The following is a 19846-nucleotide window of genomic DNA, read 5'->3' as shown; positions in this document are numbered from 1 at the left end:
TCAAATACTTAGGGATATTCGTATCCTTGAATCCCATAGTCCGATATAACAATAATCTTCTTCCCCCTCTTCACCGTCTGCAGCGGGACATCGCCAGTTGGAGAACTCTCCCATTGTCCCTCTTAGGTAGGGCCGCTCTTTTAAAAATGATGTCCCTCCCCCGCTTCCTCTATGCCCTACAAAACTCACTAGAAGCAGTCCCCCCGCTTATTTTAAAGAAATTGAAAGACTCCAGAGGGAGCTTCTGTGGAACGGACCGCCGCGCATAGCTCTCAGCAAATTGACTCTGAAATGGTATGACGGAGGCATCGCCCTTCCTGACATTAAGACATATTATTGGGCCGCCCACCTGGCCGGCATCAACCATGGCACATATGGAACCCCTGATGGCCCTGGCTATTGAATGGACAGGTGGCTGCTCCTGGGGGGGAACTATAATAGAACACTATATTTCAAACCAGCTCGACCTGCACTAACTGGCCCCACCGGGCACTCGATAACCGTCTGGCGCACCGCCACCAGATCTCTGGGTTGGGAGGGTAAATTGACATTGGCCACCCCCTTATGGGAATCCGCGAAATTGGGACACCTATGGCAGACAAAAGGTTTCGATAAGTGGGATATGATAGGCATCTCCCGCATCCAGGACATGTGGGAAAAGGGTGACATAAAAACGTTTGCTTCCCTGCAAGAGCAACATAACCTGGCCGACTCAGAACACTTTCGCTACAGACAAATACGGCATGCCCTGCGCTCGGCCTTCCCCAGCGGTCTCCCCCCCCTGAGTCCTCTCCACTGGAGAGTAAGATATTAGACAGACACCTCCCTGAGAAGTCTGTCTCTTTGATTTACAATAAGTTAATACATAACATAGAGACCCTCTCACACAGCTCCGACAAAAATGGATGGCGGATGGTATTGAACTGGACGACTAAGACTGGCAGGAGGCTCTGTCATCTCCCAGGGTGGTGGCTATCCCTGCAACACTGTGACTGGTCCAACTTAAAATCCTGCACAGAATATATGACAGGGCCTAGACTAGTATTGATGGGAAGGGCACCCACGGGAGACTGTCGTAGGCGGTGTGGCCAGCTGGGCACGTTCCTACATATCATCTGGGAATGTTCACTGGTCCAGTCCTACTGGAGGGAGATTCATGGAGTGGTGGGGACTGTCTTGGGAATCCCCTGATCCCAGAGGCGCGTAGGTGTTTGCTCAACATATGGGAGCCCACTGACCTGAACGCACACCAAATACAGTGGGCCACACTTGGTTTTATGGTGGCTAAAAGGAACATAGCCCAGGCTTGGGGGGTAGCCGCCCCTCCAATGCTGAAAGACTGGAAGACCAACATGGACTGGTGCATGTTCCGTGAAAAGACTGTTTATGTGGCCCGTGGCTGCCCCAGGAAGTGGTCTCGGATATGGGGGCCCTGGAATCACCACAGAGGCAACATTTGTACCCCACCACTGCAACTAGCCCTTGATGACATGCATTCTCCTTAATTTGTCCCATAAGTGTACACGGTGCTATGTCATTGCTAACTTGGTATGTGCCTGATTGAATTATCTACATTATTGTATTGTACCCTATTTTCTATTTGAAGTCGATGACTGTTAATGGAAAGAGTTTAAAAAAAAAAAAAAAGGTACTCAGAGGTGGAGTTAGGAATAGTAAATCTATACTTCCCTATATGCACATACCTGTCGATTTTTTGTTCCTCGATATTCTGTTCTTCATATTCTTGTACCACAAACTTCTGGTGGTAATAGAGTCAGTTAATGCAAGACCGTTCAAGTAAACATCATTTGGGGGACACAACTCTGGTGGTTCTGACATGACACCCACACAATACCATATAAAGAATATTGTTAGCAGTTAGTTTTACATTCCTTGTAATTCTGTTTTAACGTTTTCCCAAAATGGACTCATCTGAGGACATTCCTACATGATGTGTAAAATTATACCTTTAGCAGCAGGTTAGTATTGACATTGGTCTCAGTCAGCTAGAACCAATTTGGGTTTCTTATACACTGCCCAGGGGTAAGGTGTATTAGGATAAATCTGCACTATCGATAATGAGATTTTTAAAGATATCGATAATTAAGGATTTTACTCCAGGTGTATTCATCCCTACCTAGATGTTTCGTCCAATGAGCAAATCCTGAACTCACTATATGACCATACTTGGCCAGATGCATCCCTTCAACTCCTGACCAGTAAGCTTGAGATATCTACCCTGGAGGCTTAAGGCACCACCCATGAGGAATCAGAGAGTGGTGGACCCTGGTGAATTCTAGAGTCTATGAAAAACATTCCTTGTGGGTACATTTGATTGCTCCTCTCAGCCTACTAGAGAACTAGCAATTAAAGCTGGGAATCTTTACCTGTGTTATGTTATGTTACTGGAATTTGTATTGCGCACAATCTGGGTGACTCTCCTCACAGTTACAAGGTGTCCATCACTAACTGGAGTCTATTTTGGCTCGTGAAGAAGTGCTACCAGTAGTGTGAATTGGTAAGTTTCTGTAGGGTGAAGGTGTCAGCTTTAATGAGTTGTGAATAAATGTTCTTGGTATTTGATGGATGAGACTAGAGGAGTCTACTACATCACTTGGGCATCTTTTAGAATGGTGCAGCAATGCCTCTGTCCCCTCCAGGACCCCTTCTATGATTAGCAGGACTTTTAGACAGAACTTGCAGGTGGTCTCACGTCAGGGGTAAGTACCTCATTCTGCCCTGGTTTATTGCTTGCATTATGGGACTTGTAGTTTGGACTTTCCCAAATTGAAGGCCAACACTACCAGATCTACACGAGCTGCTCACAACTGATTTGAAAACCTTGAGATCTCTGCCAGGTCAGGAACACTGATGCTGTCTATACAAGCATAACCTCAGCCCAGACAGTGTCACCATTAAAACATAGCCCCAGAACACCCATGTTCTAGCAGATTAGAAAACATTGCGTTATATTGTGTACATTCTGATTTTGGCTACTGCCCCCCAGAGTGCTAGATGTCAAGCTGGTGCACTGTTATCCACTGTGATATAACATATGGTCTAAGAAGGTTTAAATAAGCTGAAGATAGAAGGTAAAAACATTCACAAGGAGATTAGTGTGATAAAAATACAGAAACAAATGAAAACTGGGAACTCTTAATAATAACGTTGAATAGTTTTTTATATGTTGTGCTTCATGCTACTCCAAAAATATCCAAATGCAAATCAAGCCTTTTCCTGTTAGACCTGGTGGTTTGCAAATTTTATATAATTTTTGCAAAAACTGCTCAAAGATTCAACTTTCATGTGAAAATGAGAATGCTTTGTATATGAGTGCTATCAATCTATCAGGGCTTTTAAAACATGGATAATCAACCATGAGGCTCTCAAGGCGCTGGAGGAGGGGGGCTGTTGGTCGGACTGGGTGGAGGATCATTTGAAGAGCCAGGTCTGGAGGTCCTTCCTGAATTGGCTCAGTGACACTGATTGCCTTAGGTGCAGGGGCAGGGTGTTCTAGGTCTTGGCGGCGTGGTATGAGAATGATCTTCTTCTGGATATGGTCTTGTGGATCCTGGGGATGGAGACGAGGGTGAGTTGGAGGGATCGGAGTTGTCTGGTGGATACGTGGAATGTGAGGTGGTGGTTCTGGTAAGCTGGTCCTTTGTTGTGTAGGCGTGAGTGAGGAGCTTGAAGGTGACTGTCTTGTTGACTGGAAGCCAATGGAGTTGTTGGAGGTGTTGCGTGATGTGGCTGAGCAGGGAATGTTGAGGACCAGTCTGGCGGCGGCATTTTGAAGGTTCTGTAGTTTTTTTTAGCTGTTTCTGGGTGATGCAGGCATAGAGCACGTTGCCGCAGTTGAGTCTGCTGGTGATGAGTGCATGGGTGACTGTCCTTCTGGAATCTGTGGGGATCCATCTAAAACTCTTTTGGAGCAGGTGGATTGTGTGGAAGCAAGCTGAGGAGACTGCGTTGATTTGGCAGTTCATTGTGAGAGAGGAGTCCAGTATAATGCCATGGTTGCGTGTGTGATCCGTCGGGGTGGGTGTAGCACCCAGAGTGGCTGGTTACCAGGCGTCGTCCCAGACTGACAGGGTGGGTCCCAGGATGGGGACTTTGGTCTTGTCCGAGTTGAGCTTGAGGCAGCTGTCTTTCATCCATGTAGCGACATCCTTCCTTCCACTGTGGAAGTTGGTTCTTGCAGTTGAGGGTTCGTTAGTGAGGGAGAGGATCAGCTGGGTGTTGTCGGCATAGGAGACAATGTTGAGTCCGTGACCTCTGATGATAGCTGCGAGGGGCGGCATGTGGAGGTTGAAGAGGGTGGGCTCAGTTGATCTCCGTGGGATCTGAGAGGAACGGTGGTAGTCTGACTCGCTGGGGCCGTGCAGTGAGGAAGGAGTGGATCCAGTTCAGGGCCTTTTCTCGGATGCCGGCGTCGTATAGTCTGGTGATTAGGGTGCATTGGGAGACGGTGTCAAAGGCGGCCAGAGGGCTAGTAGGATGAGGGCTGCAGTTTCGCCCCAGTCGAGGAGCGAGCGGGGCGAGGAGTGCAGTCTCTGTGGTTGCTTCAGAAGCCAGATTGGGAGGAGTCCAGAACATGTTTCGCTTCGATGAACTCGGAGAGCTGGGAGTTGATGCCCTTCTCCATTACCTTGACTGGGAAGGGGAGGAGGGAGACCTGTCTGAAGTTCTTGAGGTCTGTCGGGTCTGAGGAAGGCTTTTTCAGCAGGGGGTTGATCTAAGCATGTTTCCAGTCATCGGGGAAGGTGGCGGTTTCAATAGACCAGTTGATGGTGTGGAGGAGCAGGAGGGCGATGCCAGTGGCTGCTCTGTGGAATATTTGATGCAGGCATGGGTCGGTCAGGGCTCCTGAGTGAATGCTCTTCATGGTCTTGTGTGCGATGGTGGCAAAGCCTTATGCTATGTAAGTGCAATTATAATACAATATGTTATCAATTATATCGATCTACAATCTAAGGGCCTTATTATGACTTTGGCGGTCTCGGAGTGGGCATCCACGCTGCAGCGCTGCTCCGAGACCGCTAAAGCCATTAAAAACAGCCTGCCAGAGTATGACTTATTTTTACTCTAGTGGGTGGTTCTTTTTTCAAAGGCACCGCAATGGGAGCATCAAAGGCATGGACTGGCAAGTCCATGCCCTGCTGGAACCCAAGTGCATGCACACAGGGAGGCACAACATGTGCCCCTGTGCATGCACCACCTGGCGCGAAGGCAACAGGGGGCCCTGCAGGGCACCCTTTGTTTCCTTACCGCCCCACTTTTCATGTCGGTCGTACTGCCATGAAAAGTGTGGAGGTGAGGAAACTCATGATATGCTTGCCGATGCCGCAGCAGCACTACCAACATATTAGGTGCCTCAGACTGCTGCTCCACCGCTAGGGATCATGGATCCCTGGCAGTAGCAGTGGTCCTGTGGAGGTCCAACCACCACAGTCCTAATGCGGCAGGTGGACCGCCACCACGGAACTCGTAATAAGGGTCTTAGTAAACATACAATGCCTTTGATCTGACACAGGAACTTGTTAGTATTAACAATGCTTCTGTGAGAACTAGTTTGTTTAAAATAAATGCGCTTTAGACCCGCAAGGGCTAGTTAGCGAAGGAGCAACATATATTGTACCATTGGGGAATCAGGGGTGTTACCTTAGTCAGTGAGATTCAGGGGGCGTGAATCTCAAATGTCTCAACTCAAAAAGAAGTGGGCCACAGGGTGAATGTGTGAGGAGCGGTGCCCCACTGCTCCAGCCAACAGTTAAAAAATAAAATCATAATAAAACAATTTTATTATCATATTATTTTTCAAGTGACTGGCTGAGCCATGTGTGTGTGTAGGGAGGTGCGGCGCGGGGCTGGGCCATGGCAGGGCGTGGGAGTGGTGGGCACTGTAAGTGCACATGTCGGTTTGGCCGGCCATCTTAGGCCGGCCAAACAGATATACACACTTAAGTTTCCCCAACCCAGCTGTATTCTACAATCAGGTGGAGAAACGGCACAGACTCCCTGTGCCTGAGCGAGCGTCACACCAGCCTACTCAGGCCAAACCCGGTGCTGCTGTCATTGCATGAGAGCAGTGACTGGATTGGATGGGGAGTCTGTCCCAGAGACTGCCGTAAGCAGCAGGAGAGCAGAGGAGCACCAAGGAGGGAGGCTGCCGGCAGCATAAGGTAAGTCTTTTTTTAAAAATGTCTTATTAATGCCCAGTCCGCCCCTACTACCCCGCCACTGAATATTTACAGCAGCTGCGACTGGAGGTGACCAAGGTTCAGGATGGACTGTGCCCACGAGGAGCGGGTCAGTACTGATTTGCATTAGGTGAGCCTCTGCGGCCGACTTAGAGTTAGGCGGACAGATACAGGACCCTGTCTGCCAAATGGCGCCTGATTTAGAGTTGGGCAGGTCTCAAGTTGTTCACCGACGAAGTTAAATTTATTCTGTCAGTGTAAAACTTCTTTCCACAGCCCAATAGAGTACGGCCGATCAGAAGTAGGTCATCCAACCACCTACCCTATATAGAGTTGACAGTCAGGTGGCTTTTTTTTTACTGACCATCACCGCCAGGTAAATCCTGAGATGAGCGACAGTAAAAAAGGAATAATGACACCCACACCCAAAACTGGAATGGGGGGTCAAAAGTGTTTTATATTTTTCAAAAACAAACTCCTGCTTTTGGAGTTTGTTTTTGAAAAATACAAATGTGGGGAAAAGTTTGACAATTAGCCGTTATATTTACACGTTTACTGCATTGACATGAACCGCCATTGCGGTGGTTCCTGCCAATGTATAGAGATGTCCTCCGGGCTGGCTGACATCTCTAAATGTGGTTGGTGGAGTTAAGGCAGTAAAGTCTTCTGCCACCCTGTCTGCCTGTACACCGTCTGCTAAATCCTAAATCAGCTCCTCGGTCTGGAGTGGCACAGAGGGAAAAAAGCAATGGTTTAGAATGCTGCCCCAGGATACTGTCAGTGGTCAGACAATTTGCAACCATTCGTCCCATCACCTTTTGGGTGTTTTATTGCCAGAAGTTTGCATGGAAACCCGATACGGGTGTAGAGTTCCAAGCTTACTACTGTCAATGTTGGTCAATTCTAAAAAGTAGTAATTTGCTTGTATTCAAGGAGAACCTCTATCGGTGCAGATTTGCTCCTTTTTTGGTAAACCGATCACTAAGGGCATATTTACAAAAAAGGGTCACAATGCTACGCAGCAAGCAAAGTTGCTGCGCTGCATTGCATGACCTAAAGAGAGCTGAATTGCACCATTCTTTAAAAAATGGCGCGCTTCTGCTCTCTCAGGGGCATATCAGCAACGAGGCGATAAAAAATTATCGCCACTTTTGCGTCCGTTTTCGGGCGAAAAGCGGCGATAATTTTATCGCCTAATTAGCAAGGCCACACTAACGCGTGAAACCTTGCATTAGCGCCTGAATTCTGAACGCCCAGCTTTGCATCTCTAATGAGATGCAAAGTGGGCGTTCCTGCCCTGACATGACAGGAGAAATGTCGCTGAGCGACATTTCTCCTATCATCAAGCCCCACGCTATGAAGCATAGCGGCAAGAAAAGTAGCGATAACCCCTGTTATCACTACTTTCCTTACACCTGCCTCAGGACTGACTTAGCCATGATATCCTATGGAAGGTGGATATCATGGCTAAGTTTCTCTTGCCCTATCATCAAGCTAACGCCAAACTTTGTGAGATTATCGCTGGGTTTCCAGCGATAATCTCATGTTTGGCAGTTAGCGCTAGGATTTTTATCGCTTTTGAGATAAGAGTTGCTAATAGCACGCTAAATCAGCGATAAAAATCCATGTTAGCCGGCGATAATTATCCTAGCGCTAAGTGCGCTTAGCGATAATTATCGCCGTTCCTTGATGATATGCCCCCTCAATACGCTGGAGTAATTAGAGCTGCCTAGCCCCAACGTGGCACCTTTACACAATAGTTCAAGGGTGTCTCAATTATGGTCAGGATAGGTTGTGTGCGGAAAGGGGCGTCTTCCTGCACATAAACTATCCTTGGAGGATTTTTTCTCTTTGCACATGTGCTTTAGAATGCAGCACACACGCAAGAGGAAATAACAATGAGAAATCAATAGTTTTCTACTCATTATGTCAGCCTCAGGCAGGTGTACCATTTTTGTGCAGATCAATTCCTATAACTGTTAGTAAATGTGGCTTTACGTCAAAATCCATAGGTGGAAGGCACAGGTGCGCCCCATGCACCACCCATGGAACACCTGCTTTACGCAAAATAACGCAAGGCAGTGCAGTGCACTGTGTTACTTTTTCATACGAAGCCAAGCAAATCGACATATGTGTGGCTTTGTGAGTACACAAAAGGATTTTGCGTCAGGGCTGCATCAAAAAAGGGATGGAACCAGATGCAAACTCTTTGTAAATCTGGGACTAAAATATTTAAGTTCCTGGTGTGGTAAATATTTCATTACCGGTACTATTTTTTATGCGGTAAAGTCTAGTAAGAATAACTCAGTAAATATAAGAGGCAGAATCCGTGGTATTAGAGGTTCTAAAAGGCTTTATTCCTCTACAAAGGAATTACAATTCGAACTGCAGGCTTCAAATTCCATCACCATGAAGGTTCAGGAAGGAAGGCAATACATTATTGACAAGTAATGGTATTTATATGGAAAGCATTACATTAAGACAGATGCAAGAGGCGTAACAGCTGATAATACAGATATGATACACATACGTAATAAAAAAAAAAGCGGTAACATAGGCGTAACTAAATACGTCATTAAACATGATGTCACAAGTGGGTGGATCCATAAGAGAATCCTGCAATGTCAGCAGAAAATACTTGGCAGAGATGCGCGCGCAGCCGCATGACGTGTGAGTGACGTGCAACTAGAGGGTGAAGGGGATTTGACATTTAGCTCTACATGTGGAGACAGAAGTCTGAGGGGTCATGTCAACCTAATCCCAAATCATATCTAATATCTTATGTTTAAAGAACTGTATTATCCAAAAGGAAAGGTCTCTCGGACAGAATCTATTCTATACTGACTGTTAGTGCGTGTACAAGCGTCTAAGTGTCTACATGAGATGCGAGGAGGCAGGAATCTTCCATGGTAACAGGGGCTATGAATTACTTGCATGAGGACAGTGAGGCCTGGCCCTTTGCACGGTAGCTGGAAGAATGTTTACCTAAACTACTAGACAGGAATGCATCGGATGAGGAGCGGAGCAGATAATCTTGAAGGTGAAATACAGTTTTTGGCAGGCAACAGGCTGGATCAGGCACCGTTAGCCGCGCAGGGAGTAGGACAAAGTTCATGGATACAGATGCAGGCTCGGACTGGAGCTTTCAGAGGCAGAAGGCAGAAAAAGGCTTGATGGCAGAATTCAGGGCCTACTCGCCTGAATCTGTAAAATGTGGAAAGTGAACCACATAAAGTCGGTGGCCTTTCATACTTAGGAATGGAATATCTGACCCATTCATGGCGGATCTGAAAGAGGACATGTTGACGGCGGACGCACGTGTATTTGCGTCTTCCGAACTGGAACTGGAGGGAACATACATGTACTTATAGCACGCACATGGAGCCGTTGGGGTCTACGATAGGGGACATAACTGATCACAAAATTCATATTTCCTCATTCCCTCCTTGTCCCCTACGGACCCTCAGGAGATATCGATCTTCATCAATCCATCGATCTGTTCATATAGCATCATTTGTTCTTCTTTCTTCTTCCGGGATCTTGAACGAAAACTTGGATGCGGGATACACGATGTGGCACACAGACCACAAATCGCTGGCCCACATTGTAGACATAAGCAGCAACTGAATAGTATGAGAAAGCCAATACCTAGGAAGGATAGGATCCTCCATCCCCAGGTTGACAACACGCTCCAGAACCAACCGGACCAAGTCCAGGTGCCTGGACTCTGGTGTATCTGGCTTATAATCTTATGAAGGCGAGTTATGGCTTTATATACCGACGGCGAGTTTTCTGGTATGAAAACACAGCAACTTGATCCGATGACCCTACAAGCTCCACCCCTATCGGCCAGGATGACGTCAAGGACGAGACGATTTTGAAGCACAACAATCCGCATAGCAGACTGCTCTTCTGTTAAATTGCCTAAGGCGGAAGTAGTCTCGTTTACTACTGCTTCAAGGGTTCTAGTTAATCTACGTATCAGTTTACTATTAGTGACTGTACCTATATAGGGAAAGAAACCTTTATTTAAATCTGTGTATTGCTCCCATGCCGTTTCAGTGTAATCGACAATCGGGAGATCTCTCTGCTGTCTATTGTGTACTAAATGGGTATTTCTGTGATAATCAGGAGGGGCTAGGAAAACAGGTGGCAGAAGGAATGCTATGTAACAGGTACCATCCCAATCTAGAGGTAGACGTATATATGCGGTCTGGCCACATATGAAGTAGGAATGACGGGAAGCTCTAAATGTAGACTTGCCGTGATCACTGAATTTTATTACAATGGTGCATTTACTATGGCCCATGTGTATGGAACCATTCTTTCTTACACATAATTCCCCTTTAACTGGGAATACTGACATAGCGGGCAAGATTGGTGTAGCTTCAGATTCAACATTCAGAATCAGGAGGTTAAGTGTAAAATTACCTAATCCATATACTTCATTTTCTAGATCAGTTCCTGTTCTTTTGGGAAGTCCCTCCTTGTTAGGGTAGCAGACTTTAAGCAAAACTAGGTTCAGGTTTCCCCATACCCAGTTGTCTTGGTAAACTACTGAATTTGAATCTAGGGAATTAATCAAACTAAACCATGCTCCACAGGAGCCATTGTGTGTGAACGGATACGGAAAGAGGGGCAAAACTCCCTTATAGTTCTGATAGGGAGGGAGTTGGCCACATATCCAACAATTTGTAGCATTGCTGGTCTGATGGGAATGATGTAACATACTAATGAATGTGTTGTTGCGCAGCGCAAATCTATAGGACAACTCATGTGGAGGTAATTCGCTAAAAGTATGTTCAGCAGTGACATTGTAAGCACGCTTAGAAATAGGGTAATACATATGTAACAATATACTAGTTATAATGATCAGAAAACTTAGAGAAAACAAAATTAATAATGTTACTGTGCAATGACTACGAAGTGATTTACAATACGCATGCTTTTTAAGCTGCATCTGTCGATTTCTTTCTCTATCCCGGTCTAGAGGATACATGTCAGAGACAAATTCAACCGATTCACCTTGGAGAGGACTTAAACAATCAAATTGTCTGACTTGCTAGACCTTAATTTCAGTTTATAAAGTTCCGTTTCCGTGGGTTCAACCAAGGGGAGCTTTGAATCAGTCTGTGAAGGAATACAAGTCTGAGTGTTCACATCGGACGGTAGTCCATAAAATTTCTTGATATGACTCGAGTGCAACCACCCTTTACGTCCCTCGATCTTCACGGCTGTCCTTGTTGTTAGCAGAACGAGTTTAGGCGATTTCCACCTAGGCTCCAGTTGGGTCTTCCGGTCGAAATTCCGCACCAGAACCAGATCACCTGGAACCACGTCATGGGGCTTCACCTCAGTGTTATCGGGAAAAGCTGCAGCTACCTGTGAACGACAAGATTGTAGTGCAGACATCAAGGAAGCCAGGTAATCTGTCAGCATATTACAGTCAACATCAGTGATTTTGCGAGGTATAGGCGTCCCCCACATATTTGGTGGTCTACCGAAGATCACCTCGTACGGGGATAGCCCTGTTCGAGAATGTGCTACCATTCTCATGTAAAAGAGCGCAACTGGTAAGGCTACTATCCAATCGACACCTTTTTCTCTACATATTTTGGACAATCTAATTTTCAGAGTTTGATTATGGCGTTCCACGAGACCTGCTGCCTCGGGATGTCGAACACAGTGGAATTTCCATTGGTAACCTAACAGAAGTGAAACGTGTTTCATTAGTTCGGATGAGAATGGCTGGCCGTTATCTGAGTAGACAACACGTGGCAAACCGAATCGTGGGAAGAATTCTCGAACTAGCTGTTTGGCAGTAGTCGGGGCAGTGTAATCTGAAACCGGGTAGGCTTCTGTCCAACGGGAAAGAGCACAGACAACTACGAGAACATATTTGAATCCTCGACATCGTTCCATCTGGATATAATCCATCTGGAGGACTTCGAAAGCATGATCTGGAGGTTGAAATCCACCCTGCTCTACGGGGATGCTTTTACCTGGATTAAACTGACAACATATCATACAGGTACGTACTTTCTGTTTGGCTGCTGCTCGCAAGTGTTTGTTGAACCAAATGTGTTGAATACTGTCTAGCATAGCTTTTCCTCCTAGGTGGGCTGGACTATGTATTGTGTTAATGATGACTTGAACCATGGAGTCGGGAAGAAACCATATAGATTTTTCCTTCGTCATCCATCCTTGATCCGTTTGGATCCCTCCTAATTCAGTCCATTTCTTTATTTCTTCTGGTGTAGCATGTGTCTGTATGTCAATTATATCAAGGGCGGGATCCTTAACTGTCATGCAATGTGTTGGTGTCGGAACTATTGTCTTTGTCGCGTCAGTTGTATGAGTCTGGTTCTGAGCAGTCTGTTTAGCTGTTCTGTCAGCTAGGTCATTACCCTGAGAAATGATATCGGTAACTTTTGTATGGGCTTTGCATTTCATAATCGATATTGCAGTAGGTAGATGAATCGCGTCTAATAGGGCTTGAATGAGGGGTCCGTGTTGGATGTGGGCACCGTGAGAAGTTAAATAACCTCTCTCTCGCCACAGTACGCCGAAGTCATGGACAACTCCGAATGCATAATGTGAATCTGTGTATATGTTGACTTTCTTATTTTTAGCTTGAATACAGGCTTGTGTCAGAGCGATGAGCTCTGCTGCTTGAGCTGACAAAGTGTTAATACAATTTGTTTCAATGACTTCAGTGTCTGTCGTGACTGCGTAAGCGGCCACTAACTCTCCTGTACTTGTTCTCATACATGAACCATCTACATACAATGTCAAGTCTGGATCTGATAAAGGGATGTCTGTCAAGTCTTGTCTGGGTTTCGTCGTGATGGTGATGACTTCAATACAATCATGTGCTAATGGATCTGTTCCGTTTACTGGCAAAAGTGTGGCAGGATTTAACGTATTACAACGTCTGATTTCTATGTGTGGCTGAAACAATGTTAATTCATAACCGGTGAGTCTTGCTATAGTCAAGTGTTGTGTTTGTGTGCGGTTCAAGAGAACCTCTACTGCGTGTGGTACTTGTACTGTCAATTGATGTCCTAACACTATGGCATCGCTTTGTCTGATTGCTAAAGCTGTTGCTGCCACTGATTTCAGGCACGCAGGAAGAGTCTGAGCTACTGGATCTAATGTACTAGAGAAATAAGCACATGGTTTGTGTGATCCTGCTTGTTCCTGGGTGAGTACTGACAAGGCAGTACCTTCGCGTTCTGTAACAAAGAGTGTAAACTGTTTGCTGTAACATGGTGTTGCTAAAACAGGTGCTTGGCATAAAGCTTTCTTTAAGCTTTCAAAGGCATGTGTATGTTCTTGAGTCCAAGGGAGGACAGTCGATGTGGCTGCCTCCTGAGTTGTCAACTGGATGAGTGGTTTTGCTAGAAATGCATATTGAGGGATCCACTGCCTACAGTATGAAGTGAGACCTATAAAAGCCCGCACCTCTTTTTGTGTCTTGGGTGGTGACATGTTAGCAATTAACTGGATGCGGTCGGGTGTAAGCTGTCTTCCCTCCTTGGACAGCGAGTGCCCAAGGTAAACAACTTGCTGGACACAGAATTGCAGCTTAGAAGGGGACACCTTGTGCCCCTTGTCAGCCAGAAATTTTAAAACCGTCAGTGACGCTTTTTCACATTCAGGTTCGCTTCGGGCGGTGATCAGCAGATCATCGACATATTGAAGCAAGGCAGTGTTAACTGGCATGTGGATACTGTCAAGTTCTCGTTTCAGTGCTTGGCTATAGATGCTGGGGCTTTCTGTGAATCCTTGAGGAGCGCGTGTGAATTTAAAACTTCGTCCATTTAAACTGAATCCGAACAAATATTGACTTTCCGGATCTATTGGGACGCTAAAGAAAGCATTCTTGAGATCAATTACAGTGAAGAACGTTGCGTCTGAGTCAATAGCTGTTAGTAATGAAGAGATATCTGGAACCACAGGATAGTGTGGTACAATACATTTATTTAATTCGCGCAGATCAATAACTAATCGATATACTGGTGATGCTTTCGGATCCGTTCTTTTAAGAATCGGAATTATCGGGGAATTACATACATTGGAGTCGGTTTCTACAACCACTCCTTGTGCAATGAGCTCGTCAATGATTTGCAGTAAAGCCACAACAGCATCTGGTGGTAACTTGTATTGTCGCATTCGTGGTAGTACCACTCCTGTTTTTAGTGTGACTCGATATGGTGTAATGTTCATGCAACCAACATCAGTCGGGCCTTGTGCCCATAAATGTGTAGGTAAATTCTGCAGCCGGTGATCCATGTCTCTAGACACGTAGTGACCTTTGAAGTCACGTAAAAATAATCGTACTCCTTCCGGAGAACAACATATTATAGCTCCTAGAGCTTTCAATGTTTTTATACCTAACAAGTTTTCTGGACATGATTTAGTAAGCAATAAATCTGTAGTACGTGTCAATGGACCAACCGTAAGTGGAAGGGGTTGCGTAACTTCATTAATGATAGGCTTTCCTGAGAATCCAAGGGAAATATTCTGTGAGCCTGAGAGAGGTGCCCCTGGAACTTCACTGCGTCGTATAGTTGTTCTGCTTGCCCCTGTATCAAGTAAAAACTTTCTGTCTTCCCCTAATAGTTCACTATGTACATAAGGTCCCTCTTGATCTACAGGAACCTCGATAAGGGGTAAGCCAACTTCCCTCTCTAGGCTATTTCATGTGTATCGCTGATAATCGGGATAATCTGCCTGTGCATACTGGTACATCTGTTGCGTTGTTGCTTGTGTGGCAGCAATAGGCTGCGCTTGTGGTGGTGCTACGGTCTGTTGTGGAGCTGACTGTTGCGGAGCTAGTTGTTGCGGAGCTGACCTATGTTGTGCATGCTGAGGGATTTGTTGTTGATTCTGATCCTGTCTAGGTGGACGTGGTCTTTCCTGGGTTCTACCTGTGGCAATATTATGTTTCAGGACTGGACAATCGTGTATATAATGACCTTGTTGTTTACAATAGTTGCATGTCCCTTTCACCGGACCTGTGGCATCACCCTTTTTATGACCATCAGCTGGAACTGACTGAGCCACAAGCATTTTCATTTTCGTATCTTTCATACGTCTTTGTTCATGTTCTTGTTCTTCTCTAATTCTATTGTGGTGATATTGTAACATCTGTAACATCTGTGACGGGGTGTTACCTTGCCAGGTACTCTCAAATTTCAATACTCTATTCTTAACTTGCGGCAGGGAATTTTCAACTAATTTTGTCACAAATAGATGTGGATATGACTCGCTACTTGCTTTTATGCCACTATTAATACCAAAACATTTTTCAAATCGGGAATAGAAATCACTAGTGTCTTCATCTTGCTTTTGTTTACAGGCTGAGATTGCACCCCAGTCCTCCTTTTTCGTAGTTAATAAACGTGGCAGTACCTGTACTAGTAATCCTGGTAGTGCTGTAGTCTTTTCCCCAAGCCCTGATCCTGCAGCTCGGGCCTTTTCTTCGTTTTCTAATGCTGTCCAATCTATCTTTTGGTCTCCCACCTCCCATTCTTTTTCTTTGAGTTTCTCGTAAACACCGGCAGGCAATAACACTTTCAATATTTTCATGATGTCGGGGTAAGTATACTCTCCCATGAGTAACATGTCTTTTATCTCACGGTGGAAACCTGCTGGATCCTTATCATGGCTGGGTACTACTTTCTTCATTTCTAATAATTCAATTTTAGTTATAGGCGTGTACACAAACACGCGTGTAAAGTTATTATCTTCACCTCTGATTGGGTGTACTTCGCGTAACGGATTCTGTCTATCTATGTGATATATTTTTCTTCCCATAGTGGGAATTGGAACGTGTTCTGGGTATGCGAAAACTATATACTGGTTTCGAAATTCTAGAATTTCTTTAATTAAATCAGTACCTGAACCTCTCCATTTATTCGTGAGTAATTCGGTCAATATGTCAGGTAAGGGTCCAGGATCGGAGTGTTGGCTTTTATATAATATAAGGAGGTGTTGAATCATGTATATACTAGCTAAACGCTGTTCGTCTGGGGCAAGATTCAGAAACGTGTGTGCTAGTGCATCTTCACTGTATTTGTCGGGACTGTCAGCCCATTGTACTGCTGACCTGGCTAATTCTTGTTCATCCATGGAGTCGAGCATATGGTACCCCCTTCGATCTCGGAGTAATTTATCAGCGGCTTGGAATAGGTGTTCAGGGGACCTTGTATTTAACATAGGGGTTTGAAAATGTCTGTTACATTCTGGACGTATCGGACGTATCGGATCATTAAAGCCTCTAGTATTATTATGGGGTCTTCCTCTACCTACGTAAGCTATCGTATCTAATTGTTCTGATTCTTGCTCCTCCTCTCCCTCTGATTCAATTCTGTCTGCTTCTCGTCTTTCTTTATGTATTCGTTCTACTTCCTTGCGGATCTTTCGATACATGGCGATTATACACGCCTGTCTGTCATGTTTCTCGTCTGCTATGTTCTGACCCCATTTGGCAAGTTTTTGCATGGTATCATGATCTGCCTCAGGCCTGTCTTGGTTCCTGATCACGCAGTTTATGAAAAAACGTAGTAGTTGTCTTTGTACATCCACTTTCTGGTATTCCATAGCTTCGTTAATACTTTCTGGGCCTCGCCCTGTTTGGACAAAGTGATATATATTGTCTAGGTGTTCAACCATTCCTGGTATCGTCATTAAATACAATGTAGCTCGTCGTATACGTAGTGATGATAGTAGCAATCTGTCCTGTTTACCTGGCACTGGATCGTATCTACAATCCACAAGGTGTTCTTTAAACATGTCGGATGTCGCTAGTTGGGGTGTACGTTGGAGTGCTAAATCTCTAAGGGTCTGTTTATTTCGCGGCGGTGTGGCAAACATGTCTGTCGTACCTCCTGTAGCACCATCTGAGGTGCTGGGTAAGAAAGGATTTGTTGGACGTAAGATAGAAATTGTAGATGCGGGAAAAACAGTAGAAACGGATGGACCTGTGGGAATGGGCGTAGAACTTTGTTGTTGCGGGGATACAGACGGATGATCTTGACGTTGAACACCATCAGCAAGCGGTGTGTGTGGTATGGTATTAGCATAGTCGGGAGCTACGTCATCTAAATAGGAGGAAAGGAAAACGTCTTTTGCTGTTTTAGGATGTGCTTTTATCGGGAGTAATGGGGGTGTCAAGTTTTTCGGTATTTCCGGGGGTGGCCTGAGGTAACCCTTCGGCCAGAAGAGGATACATACCATTCATAAGAGTGTTTCGTTGTCTGTCTATTTGTTCTGCTTTTACTCGGGTACCTTCCTCAATTAATAGATTTTCTCTGGCTTTATTTGAATTCTCCCTACCTTTCTCTTCCTGTCTGAGCGCTTTTTCTGTACGTCTATATGATTCTTTACGCCATAATTCAATGGCTTCTTTCTGTGACTGTCTGGCTTTCTTTTTCCATAATTCTTCTTCTACTCTCATGATGCAATCTGCATCCCAGGTCCCCGCTGCGGGCCATCTCTGACTCTCTGGTAAATCCTTGGTGTAGTCTACCCATAAATCAAGAAATAACACGGCATCTAGGCCATGCTTATGATACATAAAGTATCCTGGAGTGTCCCTAGGTGGAATGGGAACAGCTTCTTCGAGTACCCCTTTTCTGGTTTTGATCTGTCTTAGTTTTGAAAAGAGCGGCATTTTTAGACCGTATTACCTGAACACACTTAATACAATAAACACAATAATGAACAATCATTCACACCACAATATGTAGAACGTATTAAAACATTTAACATTTAACAGTTTTAACGAGCGATGATAACTAATAGAAAACTAGTTACTGACATAATACTGACACTAGATAATACTAAATTATATGCAAGACATACTAGATATACTGCTAAACAGTACAGATACACTGCTAAAACAGTGCAGACCGGATTTGTGTACCCAAACCCGTCTTGACCGGCACAACCTATGTGCACGTTTAAATGCCTCCCCGGCAATGGTACTCACCGGGTAGCGCGGAACGGAAGGCCTCGGAACTGAACTGAAACTGGACCGGACTGGACTCGACTCGACTGGACTCGGAACTTCGGAACCTGGTGGGCCTCTGTATACCTCGGATCTTGCTCTCTCAGCTAGGCTCTGGTCGGGATACTTCGCACTTCTCACCGCCTCGTCTGGGTGTTGATCGCAGCCTCAGTCGCCCCCGCTTGGCCGGAGGGAGATACAGGAAATCCTGCAGGTACGCGTTTTTGTCCGTTCAGCTGTGGCAGGAGACCGGGCCTGCAACGCACCTCCGGCGCGTGAGATGAGAAAGTGTCCCTATTCGGGCGCCAATTTATGTGGTAAATATTTCATTACCGGTACTATTTTTTATGCGGTAAAGTCTAGTAAGAATAACTCAGTAAATATAAGAGGCAGAATCCGTGGTATTAGAGGTTCTAAAAGGCTTTATTCCTCTACAAAGGAATTACAATTCGAACTGCAGGCTTCAAATTCCATCACCATGAAGGTTCAGGAAGGAAGGCAATACATTATTGACAAGTAATGGTATTTATATGGAAAGCATTACATTAAGACAGATGCAAGAGGCGTAACAGCTGATAATACAGATATGATACACATACGTAATAAAAAAAAAAGCGGTAACATAGGCGTAACTAAATACGTCATTAAACATGATGTCACAAGTGGGTGGATCCATAAGAGAATCCTGCAATGTCAGCAGAAAATACTTGGCAGAGATGCGCGCGCAGCCGCATGACGTGTGAGTGACGTGCAACTAGAGGGTGAAGGGGATTTGACATTTAGCTCTACATGTGGAGACAGAAGTCTGAGGGGTCATGTCAACCTAATCCCAAATCATATCTAATATCTTATGTTTAAAGAACTGTATTATCCAAAAGGAAAGGTCTCTCGGACAGAATCTATTCTATACTGACTGTTAGTGCGTGTACAAGCGTCTAAGTGTCTACATGAGATGCGAGGAGGCAGGAATCTTCCATGGTAACAGGGGCTATGAATTACTTGCATGAGGACAGTGAGGCCTGGCCCTTTGCACGGTAGCTGGAAGAATGTTTACCTAAACTACTAGACAGGAATGCATCGGATGAGGAGCGGAGCAGATAATCTTGAAGGTGAAATACAGTTTTTGGCAGGCAACAGGCTGGATCAGGCACCGTTAGCCGCGCAGGGAGTAGGACAAAGTTCATGGATACAGATGCAGGCTCGGACTGGAGCTTTCAGAGGCAGAAGGCAGAAAAAGGCTTGATGGCAGAATTCAGGGCCTACTCGCCTGAATCTGTAAAATGTGGAAAGTGAACCACATAAAGTCGGTGGCCTTTCATACTTAGGAATGGAATATCTGACCCATTCATGGCGGATCTGAAAGAGGACATGTTGACGGCGGACGCACGTGTATTTGCGTCTTCCGAACTGGAACTGGAGGGAACATACATGTACTTATAGCACGCACATGGAGCCGTTGGGGTCTACGATAGGGGACATAACTGATCACAAAATTCATATTTCCTCATTGGTCTAAAAAATGAACAAGTTAACACCTCTTAGTGAAATCAGGATGACAATAAAAAACAACTCAGGGCTCTCATAACCAATTATCAAGCCAATAAAGTATTTATTTTGGGGTTGTCACACC

This window comes from Triturus cristatus, chromosome 11, assembly GCF_964204655.1.
Source record: "Triturus cristatus chromosome 11, aTriCri1.1, whole genome shotgun sequence".
NCBI lineage: Eukaryota > Metazoa > Chordata > Amphibia > Caudata > Salamandridae > Triturus > Triturus cristatus.
Note: the sequence above shows the minus strand (reverse complement) of the source record.